The following is a 12,455-nucleotide window of genomic DNA, read 5'->3' as shown; positions in this document are numbered from 1 at the left end:
TGCATTGGCAACCAAACACAATTCAAAATCACTTATGTAATACAGTAAATAGCCTTTTAACTTGTCGACAAGTTAACAAGTGATATATTGGATTTACATCTCCAAATAAACCAAAAATGGAAGATAAATAATAGGATTGAGCCAGTTGGTCAGATGAAACTATCCTACCATTATATATATACAGTATATTTTAAATGTTGATATTTGGTCCCGATGTCAACCAAACACAGTTCAATATGACTTTCGTAATACAGTAAATAGCCAAAAGCTTAAGGGCAATTCCACCACTTTTCAATCTCATTTTAATTTTCTCCATTACAATACCAGTCTCTACATATGTGAACATGGTGCATGTATACGTTTATATGTGTGGTGGCATCAAAGGCTTCCAACATTTAGGGCCTCCTGAGTGGCGCAGTGGTCTAAGGCACTAGAAATTCTGGTTTCGAGTCCAGGCTCTGTCACAGCCGACTGGGAAAGCCATGGGGCGGCAAACAATTGGCCCAGCGTAGCCTGATTAGGGGAGTGTTTGGCCAGCAGGGATTTTCTTGTCCCATTGTGCTCTAGTGACTCACTCCTGTAGCGTGATGGGTGCAGTGCACACTGACACTATCACCAGGTGTATGGTGTTTCCTCTGACACAGTAGTGTGGCTGGCTTCTGTTTGCTCGTCACAATGCAATACTTGGTGTGACGTTGAAACAGTGGTAGGATTTTACAGTGAGGAGGCAACAATGCGGATCTAGTTTTTCTTGCCAGAGTGAGACTTTTAATTTAGAAAGTGACAAATTATGCCGGTGACTGAACACTACATACAAACAAAAATAACAAACAGCATAATCCCCAAAACATTATCATATAGCTCCTGCCTCCTCTGGGATAAACTATTTCCTTTATACCCGTAGGCTACACTGAATAAACTATGAGCTCGAACTGTTTGACAGTCAAAACTCGTACCAGGAAATGAACAATTATCAAGGTAATCGTTTAATATTAGTTTTGATATACCTTCACGTTTTAATTGTTATATATGATAACATTGTAGTTGTAAATTTCGATAAGTAAGCCTAAACTAAATACATGATTAGACTAAGCATTTTAGGCTACCGAGCAACGCACAAGAGGTTTTGCGCGCACAATCCAAGTGTCTGCGTTCGACCACAAACTCTAAACATGGTTATTTTATTTGACAGGTGATCAAAAAACATCACATCGTAACCCCAAATTATTTCAAGAACATGCATGTGATTCGCATAAACGGTTTACATTCTCAATGTCTGGTTAGGCCTATTCATAATTCGGCTTCAGATTAGGTGACTGAGGACATAATAGCAATCGCTACAATTGTGTTGTAAATATCAGATTTTAATTTATACACTTTAATCTGATGATTTATGGTGATGATACTTTAGCAGTTACAGTAACACGTCACATAAAAGTATATATTGTGTAATGTTGTTTTGGGCAGAAACGACATACAGTACAGACATACAGTTTTGGGCAGAAACTACATCAATTCCTTTTACTGTTGGCTTCTGTTTTCACAATACATGCCACAATAATCCTATATCTGATGATTTCTTCTTCGTTTGTACTGTATAAAGAAACTGTTTCTGTAAGTAAAAGAAAACATCTCAACATGCTCCAACGTTTGATAAAACTGTATGGAAAATGTTATTTATCCTCTATTGTTTATTCTATTCAGCACTTCAAAAATATCCGCTTTGAAAATTGTATCATGTATTTTGTGTTATTAGGTTAAATGTTACGTTAAAATTACTAAATGGTGAGCCTGTATCATTCTCAGTATTGGTGACTAAATTAAATGTTCATGTTATTTTCTGAAGAAAACATTTTTCATTAATGACTCAGGGGTGAAAGATGTTTTGACCTTAAATTAATCCTAATTCAAAGGTTCTGAATATGAGACAGGGGGCATTACAAGTGTTGTACCAAGAGTTTTGAAAATATACCTTACATCTGAAAAATGTGCCAAAGTGATTGAAAAAAACTGCAACAACTTGGCTAGCATTATAATATAGCCTCTTATATAATAATAATATAGTGCCTATAATAACTATTTTATTGTTCTACAAAATGGAATGGATTTAATGAGGCACTGGAACATCTCCCTGGTCTTTGTTGTTGAATCTGTGCTTCAAATTCACTACTCAACTGAAGGACCTTCAGATGTTGTATGTAGCCTATCAGGTACACAGGAAGGGGTAGTCATTCAAAAATCATATTATTATATTATTTCACACAGAGTATGTGATTTGTTAGGCCAATCTTAATCCTGAACTATTTTAGGCTTCTAACAAAGGGGTTGAACATTTTTTATAGTTTTCTTTTCACTTTGACATTATGGAGTATTTTGTGTAGATTAATCACACAAAAATCTAGCTGATTAAACTCCAGAGTTGTTGAGGGTGAGATTTCTGATGGTGAGAGATCCAGTTTCTCTGTCCAGCTGCAGTTTTTCTCGGAATCTTCCTTTGAATTCTGTGATGTTCTCTCCTCTGATGACCTGACTCTCAACTATTGAGGTGTTTGGAATGAAGGGACCAAAGAACCAAAATATATTGTCAGCCTGTAGTCCAGTTAGTCCAGTGTGTAGAGTGACAGACTGCCTCTCTCTCCCTGTCAGTGTATTGACTTCAGCATTCACAGCTCCCAACAGATCTGGAATCAAACAAATAAAATGTGAATGTGTTGTTCAGTAGCAAAGACAAAGGGGACAAATCATTATGTGTGTGTGTGTCAAGGTTATTATAGTTTTGTTTAAATTGTTTAAAATTCATTTTCAGATTTTAATTTGAAATTCAGTTTAAATTAGTTTTCAGAGCCACTTTACTAGTTGTTGTTTTTTTAAATAAAAAAAAAACATGTATTTTTATATTATTTCATTTTAGTGTTTGGGACAGAAAGTTGCCTATTTGTGCGAGGCTATGAGACATTTTTTGTTTTAGGGGATGTCACTCCATGCAGCTGTGGCGCAGTAATGGTGTGTTCAAGACAACTTGTAAAATCACGAGATCGGTGAACTTCAGGTCGGAAAGTCGAAGCTCCAGAAAGAGGCCCGAGTTCGAATTCCGGGTTGGAAGACCGTTCAAAATTCAAAACGATTTTTCCCATTCGGATTTCGTATTTTTCCCCTTGTCCCCAGTTGTCTTGAACACATTGAGTTCGGAGAGTTCCGAGTTCCCAGTAGTTTTGAACTCGGCATAATGCATAAGGTGATGGTTAGGTTAGGTTTAAAGGTAGACAGCGAGATAACGTAGATGCACAAAGTAAACTGTAGTGGGTCAATTGCCACAACCTGGTCCCGGTTTCCCAAAAGCCAAAGAAAGGTATAACCTTCATAGGAACATCTTTAAATCTCTGCATTGTTTCCCAAAGTAATCTTGATTAATGTTGCACTTGAAAAAGCTCGTAATCTAACACTGATATCTTCAAAGTCGACTACAAATAGTTACCACTATCTTTGCAATTGATACAAACCAGCAATATGTAAAAATATGCTTCAAATTAAAATCGAGATGACTGCATTAAAATATAAATACAGTGGGCTAATAATATTTAAATACATTTAATGTTCAATCAATTGAGGTATATTTTGATACTTGTAGGCTCTGTAATTGTCTCAATATATTACATGATGTGTAGCCTAACGTGCCAAATCTCGATTTAGAGCATTATTATAGAGTAAGCATTATAATAAGCCGCCTTAATATTTGAAGCGATTGTGATAATATCTTTCTTGGAGCATAAATTCCATCACTATCGGGAAACCGGGCCGTGTAGCTTTGAAGCGCAAGGCTAAACTCTCTGCTGTTTTGGTCCCGTAGCTACCACTTTTTTAGCAACCTGAAGCAATCCCTTGCACATGCGCAGATACCCGGTGAGAAAATAAGTGTTGCATTGTGCTCATCTCAATGGGCGCGTTCGAGCTGATCCCCTTTGTCAAGTCAAAATGTATTGCATTCTGGGGATACACATTTTCTGACTTGCATCTCCATGTCAACTGCATGAACGTTACAAAAATCCTGTGATCAAATGTCATGAAGTTTTGACTGCAGTCGACTGCAAGTTTCTGCATTTGCTCTTTACAAACTTCATCCTGCAGCCATCACATTGTACGTTTGTCACCCAATCATTAGGGTGCTTTACTTTGACCCATGCGAAACTTTGAATATAGGCAAATAAATGTGATTTGAGTCTCTCTCACTAAGTGATTGTACAATGTAGCCTACGTACATTGTGATTTTAGTTTGTGGGTGTGTGCAGCCCAGCCTCACATTCAATTCGCGCATGTAGGTACAAAATGTATTTCAGCAGATTTCGTGCGTTGTTGTGCATTTTTTTGTGGTTCAATTCGTTCGAAAATACACGAATTTATGTGCTACTTAATTCGTGCGAAAATACACGAATTTAACCAGTAGGCGACACACAAGCCTTTGCAACAACGTGTGTGATATGGGGGTTTAAATGCATGTTTATTTTGAAAATTTAAATGACATTTTATAAACAATGCCAACACTGTGATGTTGATCTGAGCCTTGCTGTTTGAAAACTACTTTAATGTCCGGCTGTCGCAGATGCACCTCCCCTACTTACTTTTTCTATCTATTTAATAGTTAAAATAGTTATTTATTAACACCAGATACAAACATACACATATGAACAATAACTTACAGACACGCACAAACAACGACTACATCTCATCTGCCCAGACGCGCATGCTCACACCCCCATCCCTAGTGCCTGCATTATTGTTTGCTACATGGCCTGAAAGTGTACAACAACAAAAAATCTCAGTCGTCCATGCACCAATTCTGTTCATGATGGCTGACAGGTTGATTTCCACGTTTTTAGTATTGTTTTTTTCAAGATGAGGGATGAGATAATTATCCAACCCATCGGGTATCTCACTACAACCAAATATACCAGGTCTAGAAAGAGGCAGACAGACGGATTACAAGTACGTTTACATTGTAATAGGCTACTTCTGACAGCCAACGTTCTGGCTCCTCCCATAATTTTTTGGACTTTATAGCATTCCCAGAAAGCATGGATTATTGAGTCTCTGTTAGCTTTACACTTAGGATATGTTTCTACCATTGTGCTGTAGAATTAGTGAATTATGTATATTGTATAATACATTATGTACATTGTATTATACTGTTAGCGTAGCCTACATTTTCGTAATCTAATTTTGTTAGTTATGTGCCGACATTCCCTCAATCATGTACCAACATCAGTTCTTTTTAAGTCTTGTTTCCAATAGTTTGTATTTTTTTAAATAAGATTTTCAGTTGAATATGCTCTCTGCAAGTTTTTGTATATTTGATTTATCATAACAATATCTCTTTCAGACATAAATATTATTCCCTCAAGGTTACTCTGATGTTCACAAGATTTCAAATTTAAATGTCATGATATTTACCTTTTTAAATTACATGTATTTGAAAACATCTACATTGGTCAGTCCAAAATTGCTTTTTAATTCTGTCATGGAAATAAATGTATTTCCTGTTAACAAGCAATTTACGGTTTCTATGCCTTAAAAGCTATTTAAGGATTGTTCTATAGGGATGTGTTTTTAAGGAGATTTATTGGTAGAATACGTTACTGATAGAATACGTCCCTAATAGACTTGTAAAATGTAATTAAATAAGCCTAAGCCTCTTGTGTATGCTAAAAAGCGCATACAAAATGAAAGAAAAGAAAGAGCTCAAGGAACTACACTGGACTTTATACAAAATGGAAACCACATATCCCGAGGCCACCTTTATTGTAGCTGGGGATTTTAGCAAAACAAATTTGAGGAAAATGCTATTGAAGTTCTATCAACACCTTGCCTGTAGGACTCGTTTATGGAAAACACTAGCTTACTCGCCTTTTCGCGATGTCTACAAGACCCGCCCTCGCTTCGGGCAAATCAGATCACGACTTAATTTTGCTCCTCCCTTCCTATAGGCAGAAACTCAAACAGAAAGTACTAGTGCTAAGGTCTATTCTACACTGGTCTGACCAACCGGAATCCATGCTTCAAGATTATTTTGATCAGTGGACTGGGATATTTTCTGGCGTTGGGTTGGTTCCTGGTTGCGCCTGAGAATAACATTAACGCTTATACGGACATGGTGATTGTTACAGGCTGACTACAACGCTGCTCGAGCTTTGCAAAATAAATTTAGAAATCTATGTTATTCAATTATTGCGGCCAACGAGCTTCTGCGTTGCCAAGGGCTAAAATAGAAATGAGTTCTATTTCTGACGCAGATTGCGCTGCAAGTCCTGCCTCTCCCATCTCCTCATTGGTTTATAGAAGCAGTACCACGTGCCATTTCCTCATTGGTTATACCCACGTGGGTGACTGAAAAACAAACAGGTCAGTGGCGGTAATGCACCTACTTTATGAAAGTTGCCAATCGCAATATAAAGTACAGAGATGAAAAAGCCTGGAATGAATAGGGATGACTAGAAACGATTCAGTTGACCATTTTATGTGTGGATTAATTGTCGGAGTAGAGGTAAAATAACAACTCAATGTTTATATCCCAGAACAAATTAACTAGCAGCAGCAAGCTAGCTAAATAGGACACATTAGCTAGCAAGTGCAAGCTAACTAGCTAAATTGCCATAAATGTTTAGTGCTTTTTGACCTGGCCCCAAATTAATGTAATTGGTTCAGAGTTTGTTTTGACATTTTAACCTGCGTGTTGATGACGCGTTTGGTGTAGAGGGACAAAATACATTTATGCACGATGGCGCACGCGTGCAGCCGGTTTGGGTTCCGTGTTAGGTCACGTTCTCTCAGCAAACTCCTGCGCGTACCCTCATCAGTTATGCCAAGCATTATCTTATCTCTGACCAGTTCATCTCTTAAAGCACCATAGTCACATATGGCTAGCTGCCATTTCCCTTAGCCTAGTGACAAAGCTGTCAATGGACTCCTCGTCCTCCTGTTTGCAACAACTGAAAATGTAACGCTTGCAGATAACGTTCTTTGCTGGCTTAAAGTAACGTTCAAGAGCATCAAGAACAACTGTTGCGTTACCTTGCTGAGCTGCTGTTAGGTTCAGGTTGTGTTTGTATACTTGTCGGCATTCAGTTCCCATTATAGTCCTCAAAGTGGCAGCCACTACCACCTCATCGTCCCTTTCCAGAAGTCCCGTTGCTAGTGCATAGTCCTCCCATTCACCTCTAAACGTTCGTGCTCCAATCTCCGCTGAGCTTCATAGCGACGTGAGGGGGAATGTTCGCGGCCATGTCTAACCGGTGCTAACAACACTGAAGCTAACTAGCAAACTCACTCTAGCTAAGATCAATTTCGGCAAACTTTTACTCAAATAAGCATTTTTTTTGGTAAACCAGACCTGGTGACTCTAATTTGCGGAAATCATGGTTAGTTATCCGACTCTGACACCATGTTTGAATGTTAAATGACAAGACAGAGACATTGATGCGAGTAACTAGTCTTGTTCAGTACATTGCAATACATCCGGGTATTTCAAGCACACCGGTAAAACACTGGAGTTGCAGTAATTAACATTTACCAACAGATAGCATTACTATACCATCTTACACCCATAACAGTGACTGAGTTCATCAGGAAGTGTATAGGGGATGTTGTTCCAACGGTGACTAATAAAACCAACCAAACCAGAAATCGTGTATAGATGGCAGCATTCCCGCAAAACTGAAAGCACGGACCACCGCATTTAACCATGGCAAGGTGACTGGGAATATGGTCATCAGTACAGAGACCAAGTGGATGTATAACAGTATAGACTTGACGTCCGTCCCCTCGCCCCGACCTGGGCGCGAACCAGGGACGCTCTGCACACATTAACAGTCACTCTCGAAGCATCGTTACCCATCACTCCACAAAAGCCACGGCCCTTGCAGAGCAAGGGGAACCACTCCTTCAAGGTCTCAGAGCAAGTGACATCACCGATTGAAACGCTATTAGCGCGCACCACCGCTAACCAGCTAGCCATTTCACATACGTTACATTCACCCCCCTTTTGACCTCCTCCTTTTCCGCAGAAAGTAGTGATCCGGGTCAACATCATCAATGTAATAGCATAGACTTTACGTCCATCCCCTCGCCCCGACCTGGGCGCGTACCAGGAACGCTCTGCACACATCAACAGTCACCCTCGAAGCATCGTTACCCATCACTCCACAAAAGCTGCGGCCAACACAAGGGGAACCACTCCTTCAAGGTCTCAGAACAAGTGACGTCACCGATTGAAAAGCGATTAGCACGCACCACCGCTAACTAGCTAGCCATTTCACATCCGTTACAGATGCGCAATTCAAGGGCTCAGACACTTGGACGTATGTGACAGGGTCTACAGACAATAACGGATTACAAAGGAAAAACCAGCCACGTCGCGGACACCTATGTCTCGCAGGGCTCTCCAGAGGGTGGTACGGTCTGCCCAACGCATCACAGGGGGCACACTGCCTGCCCTCCAGGACACCTACAGCACCCAATGTCACAGGAAGGCTAAAAAGATCAAAGACATCAACCACCCAAGCCACGGCCGGGTTACCCCTCTGTCATCCAAAAGGCTAGGTCATTACAGGTTCATCAAAGCTGACTGTTAAATAGCCATCACTAGCAAAGTACCACCCGGCTACTCAACCTTGCACCATAGAGGTTGCTTCCCCATATATTATAGACATGGAATCCACTGGCCACTTTAAATAATGGAGCACTAGTCACTTTAATAATGTTTACATACTGCTTTACTCATCTCATATGTATATACTGTATTCTATTCTACTGTATTTAGTCAATGCCACTGACATTGCTCATCCTAATATTTATATATTTCTCAATTCCATTATTTTACTTTTAGATTTGTGTATTGTTGTGAATTGTTAGATACTACTGCGCTGTCAGAGCTAGGAACACCAGCATTTCGCTACACCCGCAATAACATCTGCTAAATATGTGTATGTGACCAATAAAATGTAATTTGATTGTGATTTGGGAATGCGAGACAGTCTCAAATAACCATCCAACCACCAATATGATTGGTTCCAATTATATTCGCCCTCGCCCCAAATCCAATTTTCAGAAAACAAACCGAGGACGTGCGAGAACGGAGGTGGGGATAGAAGGAAGATATGGCGGAAACGAGGTTTCGTTCTGAAAGCGCTAGGAGTTTAGTTGTGACTCCCTTCACAGGAAGTGAGAATGAGTCGGTTACAGTGGCGAAGAAAAAGGGAAACAAGAACTCAACTTGTGTTCTAAAATAGGAAACCACTAGACTCGTGTATCGTCTCCAGTCACGAGATTGGTCCTATTTAGATTTGTTTTGTGTGTCTGCGGAGCAGAAGAAGCGTGTTTTAAAGACTCAAAAAGATCAGAGTGGAATGTTTTCTGCATGGATTTTCGTAGCAGGGCGCCTATCAAGCGGGTTACTTCTGGGTTCGCGCAAGAAGTAAAACCACACGATATAACTGAAGACATCGATGGAGTGTTTGGTGCACGTCGATTGACCTGTATGGTGAACGGAGAAAAGTTCACTTCGTCCATGCTACTCTTTGATGAGGAGTCTCTCCCTTCTCATATAACGTTAGGATTCATGAGATACCCTGTAAGAGTTTTCGTGCACAAGCCTCTTCAGTGTCATACATGTAAAAGATGTGGTCATGTGTCAAGTTTGTGTAGAAGGGAAGAATATCGACCGAGCTAAAGACCGTTTGAAGTTGGATATTCGACGGATATTCGAACTTTTAAACCTCAATAGCTTTCAAACCACTTGAGCCACAGACTCCAAATAAGTGTCATTATGTTGGAAAACACATTATTTATGCAGACAACATTGCACCGGTCTTATTTATATGATTTGGACATTAATTCGCTTTCCAGAGCTAATAAACATGTGGAAATGTGAGCAGCATTTTGTATTCCTAGTTGAATTAGTTAAGGAGCGTAAACAAAGTACCAGCTTTTTTTTACATTCAAATTGCAATAGCTCATTGGTCATGTGACCTACTTGACTCAAACAAGATCCAGAATGTCCACTGACTACCGTTCTATATTTCTCACCCTTTAGTTTGTCCATTTTCATCTCACACGTTTCAGTAGCTCCTTGGTCATGTGACCTAGTGACTTCAAACATGGTTCAGAATGTACCCTTCTGTATTGCACACTCCTGTTTGTACTGTAAAATAACGCGTGTAACATGCATTTTTAATTGTTTAAAATTTTGCATTTTTAATATTGCATAACCTCTAGTTATGTCTCTTCTATATTGTAGTACATTAATATTAGTTAGCCAATTAGGGCGTTCAGTCCAGTGTTGTGTTTACCCTTTTCTTTAATATTTATCTATAATAATTGGTAGTTCTAAGTACTTTTTCCACCTGTGTTTTATTTTTACAAAGTATTTAACAGCGGTACACAATAGGAGAGAGACAGATAATATCTCATTTCGTCGTTAATATCAACCATAAAGGAAAAGGGCAAAGTACGAGAGTCATGCTATTAATTGTCTAAAGCAGGGATGGAGAGTGCGCTAGTGAGGTAGGCTGCAGTGGGTTTGCTGGTCAATACATATACTGAACATATAATATAACCACAGTAATGGTGGCCAGTAAATCAAGGAATAAAAATGTAATATTGACAAATTAAACAGAAATTGTAATATTTTCCAACATGTCAACAGACCTTCAAATTAGTATGAAACATTTTCAGTGTTAACTTTCTCTTTATCCCCGGTTGATATATATTTCAGAGCCTCTTCAGTGTGTGTTCTTTATACAGTTTGTGTTCTTTATACTGTTGAAATATTTTGTTGAACTATTTTGTCTTCACATGGAACCACCGCGGGCATGCAAAACATTCAATCTAAAACAAAACAAAGCGTAACACGTTATAAATAATATAAAATATCAATGCAGTATGACAAATGACGAATTAGCCATCCATTGTGTTATATCATATATTGTCCTTACACGCTGTCACTGTTGTCAAAATGTTATAAACATGTTAAATAAAGTTACTAACCCAGTCAGTCTTTGGGCCACATCCAGGTTCTTTATCAGTGGCACACATGAAGCAGTTATTGGCTTTGTTGAACTCTGAAATCATAGGTTTGAACTGATCATACGGCTGTCTGACAACTACATAAAAATAGAGAACCCCTGTGGTTCAAGTCAAGAGCTACCCTTCCCCTTTCAGTCTGCTCTGCGCATGTCTGAAAGTGACAGAGCCAGCAGCCAAGAGAGTTTTTCAAAGTTTGTCATAAAAAATTATTACACTTATGAATGTAGTTAAAATGCTAATATGTATTAGATCCAGTACAATGGAATAACTAAGACCTGAATTTGAATGCAGCGTGTTCCGATTCCTCCTCCTCTTTCTGTCCAGCAGGGTCAACCAAAAACACTTGGCCTGATGGTTCATGCAGATACTGGGGAAGCAACATAGAAATGTATTGATCCCTTAAATGATTGTACTATTAAATGACCCATATCACAACCCTCATACCTCGTCACAAAAATGTACCTAAATCAATTTTGGAAAAAGGATTTTACTCACAAAAGACATAGGAATGTATTTTTCCAGTTAGAAATAGTAGGCCATGCATCAAATAACTATTTTCATCAGAAAAACGAACCCTCAAATGCACTTTTGCATTTTGTAAGTTGTGTGCAGGTGGCTTGTTGTGAATGCACTCAAAAATCAAGTCATTATCAGGTTATGGAAACTGCATTCTAATACTCAACATGGAAGGATTTGTCTTAATGTACAGTATATGAAAGTGATGCTATGAAAATGATTATTTCACCTTATCAAGCTCACTCTGACTGACAATTTCCTGCCTGTTACTGTGATTAAAAAGAGCATATGAAACGTAGTTTTTCATGAGGCCTACCTGTGCCCCTTCCTTTAAGCACCTCTGTTCGAACACCTCTGAACATTGATAAACTAAAGGGTGTGCAATGTGTAGGCCCACTCAGTGGACATTCTGAACCTCATTTTAAGTCACTAGGTCACATGACCAAGGAGCTATGGACATTTTACGTTTTTAAAAACTAATGTAAAGTCTTGTGAGATGAAAATGGACAAACTAAAGGGTGTGCAATATCGAAGGGTAGTCAGTGGACATTCTGGACCTTGTTTCAGTCAAATAGGCCACATGACCAATGCGCTATTGAAATTCGAATGTAAAAAAAAGCTGGTACTTTGTTTACACTCCCTAACTAATTCAACTAGGAATACAAAATGTTGCTCACATTTCCACGTGTTTATTAGCTCTGGAAAGCAAATTAATGTCCAACTCAGGAAAATAAGACCTGTGCAATGTTGTGCGCAATTTTTCCAACATAATGACATTTATTTGGATTCTGTGTCTCAAGTGGTTTGAAAGCTATTGAGGTTTGAAAGCGCGAAAATCCGTCGAATATCCATCTTAAAACGGTCTT

The 12,455-nt window shown here is 39.0% G+C and overlaps 1 long non-coding RNA gene across 1 annotated transcript; it reads right to left on the bottom strand.

The window, feature by feature from the left end:
* Positions 1-742: 742 nt before the first annotated feature.
* Positions 743-11,711, bottom strand: LOC118936715. The gene is made up of 3 exons (XR_005034189.1): positions 11,349-11,711; positions 11,035-11,108; positions 743-2,681 (listed from the first exon to the last, which is right to left on the bottom strand). It is a non-coding gene; the product is annotated as an uncharacterized LOC118936715 (long non-coding RNA).
* Between the last annotated feature and the right edge of the window lie 744 nt (positions 11,712-12,455).

The sequence above is a fragment of the Oncorhynchus mykiss genome, chromosome 10 (genome assembly GCF_013265735.2).
Source record: "Oncorhynchus mykiss isolate Arlee chromosome 10, USDA_OmykA_1.1, whole genome shotgun sequence".
In the NCBI taxonomy this organism is placed as follows: domain Eukaryota; kingdom Metazoa; phylum Chordata; class Actinopteri; order Salmoniformes; family Salmonidae; genus Oncorhynchus; species Oncorhynchus mykiss.
The sequence above is the reverse complement of the archived record's forward strand: the minus strand, read 5'-3'. Positions and strand labels throughout refer to the sequence as shown.